At 42.1% G+C, this 5,583-nt stretch overlaps 1 non-coding gene across 1 annotated transcript; it reads left to right on the top strand.

The window, feature by feature from the left end:
• The first annotated feature begins 2,975 nt into the window (after positions 1 to 2,975).
• LOC123646841 lies at positions 2,976 to 3,082 on the top strand. Its single transcript, XR_006738073.1, has one exon. It is a non-coding gene; the product is annotated as a U6 spliceosomal RNA (small nuclear RNA).
• Positions 3,083 to 5,583: the final 2,501 nt, after the last annotated feature.

Here is a 5,583-nt window from a genome sequence, read left to right as displayed (position 1 = left end):
GCTAGTCAGAGAGGAGAAACCTTAATGAACGCCTTGGCACTTCAGTGAAAGTTTAAAAGAGTAAGGACTACATCTTGGCAAAGGGACCCTAGGTTTAAGTTCAATATCCTAATGAACCCAGCCTATTAAAGTATAAACAAAGCCTGACACAACAGAAAGGGTCCCCGGTAACTCAAATGACTGCCTGAACAAAATTCAAGCCCCTAGAAATGAATAAAGCATAATTCAGAAACTATACAACGTATCATCCACGATGTCCAGCACCTAATCACTAATTACTAGAAATGTGAAGTTGGATAATCTGATCCAAAATCAAGGGGAAAAAGTGCCAATGAAACCTATCTGAAATGACCCAGATATTGGAATTAGACAAAAATTTTTGAAGGAGCTATTTTAAGTTTAAGGACTTAAATAGTGTCATAAGGAGTGAACAGATGGGAAATTTCAGTGAAGTAGAAACTATTTTTTAAAAAGGAAAATCCTTGAAGTTCAAAGTTGAATATCAGGAACAAAAGTAATTACTGAATGGCTTAATAGCATATTGGAGACTGTGGAAAAAAGATTTGTGAACTTGAAGGCAAATCAACAGAAATTATCCAAAGTATAGAGAAAAGAACAGATTGGACAAATGTGAACATAGCCTCAGTAATCTCTAGGAAAGCATAAAATTATGAAACCTATATGTAATTAGACACAGAGAGGGGAAAGGGCCAATGGCAAAATCTTTGGCAAAATAATGGCTAAAGATTTTTAAAATATGGTGAAAATATAACTTGGATACACAGGAATGAATGAAGAGCATCAGACATGATAAATATATAGATAGGTTTTTTTAAACTATGTTTTCTTAATGTTTTGAAAGACAGTTTAAGGCACAAATGACAGAATTATACCTATCATATGGGGGTTATTAAATATGTAGCTATAAAATATACCACATGAATAACAAAAGGACAGGGGATACGTGGAACTTTATTGTTGAAAGTTTCTTAACATGAAGTGGTACAATTTTAACTCTAAATAGATTGTGAAAAATTGCAGGTGCATTTTGTAATCCCTAGAACAGCCACTAAAAAATAATACAAAGAAGTACAACTAAAAAGGCCGGGTGCAGTGGCTCATGCCTGTAATCCTAATACTCTGGGAGTGGAGGCAGGAAGATTGCTAGAGCTCAGGAATTCAAGACCAGCCTAAGCAAGAGCAAGACCAGCCTGAGCAAGAGAGAGACTAAAAATAGAAAAATTAGCCGGGTGTCATGGGGTGTGCCTGTAGTCCCAGCTACTTGGGAGGCTGAGGCAAGAGAGTCACTTGAGCCCAGGAGTTTGAAGTGGCTGTGAGCTACGATGATGCCACTGCACTCTCCCAGGGTAACAGAACAAGACTCTGTCTCAAGAAAAAAAAAATTCAATAAAAGAATAAAAATGGGATACCAAAAATATTTGATTAACCTGAAAGATGTCAAGAAAAGTGGAACAGAAACACAAACAAAACACAGATGGAGCAACTAGAAAATGAATTTTAAGGTGGTAGTCTTAAACTCAATCATATCAAAAATCATATTAATACTAAAGTGGGGACAGTAAGTATTAACAATTGGTTTTTACAAGAGATAAAAGGTGACATTTTACGATGTTAAAACTCGTTAACTTATCCAGGAAACATAATAGTCATAAGTATGTTGGCACCTAATAATAGAATTGAAAATACGCCATGCAAAAACTGAGATAATTAAAAGGGAAATAAGGCAAATCCACAATGTTGCTTGGAGATTTAACACCTGTTGTAGCTAATTTTATCTGTCAACTAGGCTAAGTGCCCTGGGTTAATTTTATTTGTCAGCTGAGTCACAGCATGCCTAGATATTTGGTCAAACACAATTCTGGGTGTTTCTGTGAGGCTGTTTTTGGATAAGATGAACATATAAATTGGCAGACTGAGTAAAGCAGACTGCCCTCCCTGATGGGGGTAGGCCTCATTCAATCAGTTGAAGGTTCGAAGAGAATAAAAGGCCTGACCCTACCCCCAAAAAGAGAGAATTCCTGCTGCCTAACGGCCTTCAAAGAGGGACAGTGGCCTTTTTTCCCCCTGCCTTTGGACTCAAACTGAAACATTGGCTCTTTTTGAGTGTTAAGACTCCTGCCCTGGCTCCCCTGGTTCTCAGGCCCTAGGACCCAGACTGGAACTACACCCTCAGCTCTTTCAGGTCTCCAGCCTGCTAACTCACCCTACAGAGCTTGAGACTTGCCAGTCTCCATAATTGCATGAGCCAATTCCAAATAAATAAATAGATAAATAGGTAAGTAAAAGGTAAATAAATGAACAGCAAGTAAGTAAGTACATACATACCCACACGTATACACACATGCACACACACATACACATACCCTATTGTGATTTTCTGGAGAACCCTGACAAATACATGCCCAGTTGCTTGGTCAGCTACCATTCTAGGTGTTGCCGTGAAGGTATTTTTTTTGTATATCATAAACACTTAACTCTGAGACTTTGAGTAAAAGAGATTAACCTCCATAAAGTGCGTGGGCCTCATCCAATCAGTTGAAAGCCTAAAGAAAAAAGACTGAGGTCCCCCAAGGACAAAGGAGTTCCGCCTCCCCACTGCCTGCAGACCAAAACTGCAACACATACATGCACACTCTGTGCTTCTATTTCTCTCAAGAACCCTCATACAGACTTTGGTACCAAAAATGGCTCTACAGGAACAAAATCTTAAGTATTATATTCATAAGAGGCAAGATACTGGGTGAACATGTATTTAATATCTTAGAATGTTTTAGTCAAACTAATGAATATAATGAGATTTGCTGGCACCTTCTAATTGCACTGGGAAAAAAATGAGAGAAGAGAAGGATGAAGTCAGGGATTCAAAATCCCAGCTCAAGGGCCACATAAATGAGCTGAAACATTCTGTATGCCTGAAATATCCCCTTATCTCCTGTAGTCAAAGAGCTAAGGTTGTGCTCGCTTCGGCAGCACATATACTAAAATTGGAATGATACAGAGAAGATTAGCATGGCCCCTGCACAAGGATGACACGCAAATTTGTGAAGTGTTCCATATTTTTAAATGTGCTATATGTATACCATGGAGTACTGCTCAGTTATGAGAAACAATGGTGATATAGCACCTCTGTATTTTCCTGGATAGAGCTGGAACCCATTCTACTAAGTGAAGTATCCCAAGAATGGAAAAATAAGCACCACATGTACTCACCACCAAATTGGTTTCACTGATCATCACCTAAGAGCACATTTAGGAATAACATTAATCGGGTGTCGGGCAGATGTGGGGGGGAAGGCGATGGGTGAATACCTACATAATGAGTGCGATGCGCACCTTCTAGGGGATGGACATGGTTGAAGCTCTGATTGGGGGGGGCAAGGGCAATATATGTAAGTAACCTAAACTTTTGTACCCCCATAATATGCTGAAATAAAAAAAATAAAAACAAAAATTAAAAAAAAAACAGCTAAGGTTGCTGAAAACCAAACCCAAGGCCTCATTCTGCAAGTGGCTGAATTACAACACAAATTGCATTCCCAGCCTCACAGGGTATAGGCTGTTAAATGAAGGCATTGATGGGGAAGGAACGGGATCCAGAAAATCAGATGGGGGCATATGGCAATGAATGTAGGGACATGGAACCCTAAAATTCTGATGAGTCTCTATGCCAGGAGGTGGTTCCATCCAAAGAGATCAACCCTGCTTTGCATGAAGAAATTGCAGTGGCCTCCCCTGGGTGGTTACCTGATTCTCCTGCCACCCCTCTTTGCTCCTACACCTTCTAGACTCAAGTCCCCACAGACCCTGCAAAGTGAGGTACTAGGTGTGACCCATGAGGAAATGCATTACACTCCAAAAGAAGTACACGATGTATCCAATGTACAGTCAGAAATCCAGGAATGTGTGTGGGAACGGACATCAAAAGTATAGATAATGATGGAAGGAAGATAAAGCTCGTCAGGCTGAATGTATCGAAGTGGGCAGACTAAGCAGAGGTTCTGGGTTCAGCGTTACAGCTCGGGGGTTAGAAAGGGCTGCAACAGTCTGATCAGTTGGCTGAAACGAGAGTCGAGCAGTGGTGCACACTGAATAGAGGCCAGAATTGCCGTGGCGTGCTGGAGAGGAAGGCATCCTAAGGCTCAAGGATCTTGGAATGTCAGAGGGGACTTATCATGTTAGACCTGCCCACTCACCCCAGGATGGCCCAGAGGATGCAGCCTTCATGACAACTAGGAGAAATTAATTTGTGAGAGGAGCCCCAGCATCCTTGAAGAGTGCCATCATTGCTCTCACTATGGGTCAGAAATTAAAGCAGGAACCACTGCCACTGAATTGGGACGCATGCATGCAATGGGGATACTTAGATCTCAAGGCAGCGGGGGACAAATGATGGCACTTCATCACCACAGGCAAGGTGGGCGTTGTCAATGCAGTGGATGGCAGGGTCAAAGCACCAACCTGCATGGTCTGATTCGCAGCAACCTGTGACACTGGCTGGTTGGCATGGTGTTCTTTGAAGTAAAATAGTTGGACAGTCTACTAAATAGAAGTTTACCTGATCTCTGTAAGTGAAATTGTTCTACATTAAGTGAACAAAAGTCTAATTTGAATAAAAAAAAGAGTGTCACGGCGCCACGATCAATTCCCAGACTTCAGACATTTACAACGTAAGTGATTAAGAGGAGGCTCCCCTTGACAGAGGACCCTGGTGCGTTACTAAAGCTTTGCATCCCCAAAGGGACCTGCAGCCTTTCACCAGAGTCACAGTGCCACTGTGTCTTACTCAGAAACTGACAGAACCCCCACGTTAGGCCCCTGACCTGTGGAGTGGGGATTATTATTGTGGAAAAGGCCACGTAGAAGCCACTAAAACTGCCTTTACCTGGGAAAATAGTACACCCAAAGCAATCCAGCTTTCCTGGAGGAACTGCAGAGTTTAGTGCCACCACCATCAAGCACAAGGAGGATGCAGGGGTGGTGATTCCCACCACATCCCCATTCAAACCACCTGCTTGGCCTGTGCAGAAGACACATGGATATTTTTGAATGACAATGGATTATCATAAATTTAACCTCCAATGCCGCAGCTGCTGCACCAGACGTGGTTTCATTGTTTGAGCAAATTCACACATCCCCTGGTACTTGGTACATAGCTACTGACCTGGTAAATGATTTTTTCTCCATATCTGTCAGTAAAGACCATCAGAAACAGGTTTGCTTTCAGCCAGCAAGGCCAGCGATCCACCCTCACTGTGTCTAGCTCTATGCTGCAATTAGTCCAAAGGGACCCCAGTCGCCTTTCCCTTCCCCAGGATATCACACTGGTCCATTATAGTGGTGGTGTTATGCTCCCTGGACCTGGTGAGCCAGAAGCAGTAACTACTCTAGACTACTGGTAAGATGTCTGAGTGTCAGAGGATGGGAAATGAATCTGACAAAAATCCAGTGAAGTGTCTAGGAGTCCAGGGGCTGAGATATCCCTTACAAGGTGAAGGGTAAGTTGTGGCTTCTGGCCTCTGGCACAACACCTTCTGGGCCTCTTTGGATTTTGGAGCCAGTACA

The sequence above is a fragment of the Lemur catta genome, chromosome 10 (genome assembly GCF_020740605.2).
Source record: "Lemur catta isolate mLemCat1 chromosome 10, mLemCat1.pri, whole genome shotgun sequence".
Lineage (NCBI taxonomy): Eukaryota > Metazoa > Chordata > Mammalia > Primates > Lemuridae > Lemur > Lemur catta.
The sequence above is the reverse complement of the archived record's forward strand: the minus strand, read 5'-3'. Positions and strand labels throughout refer to the sequence as shown.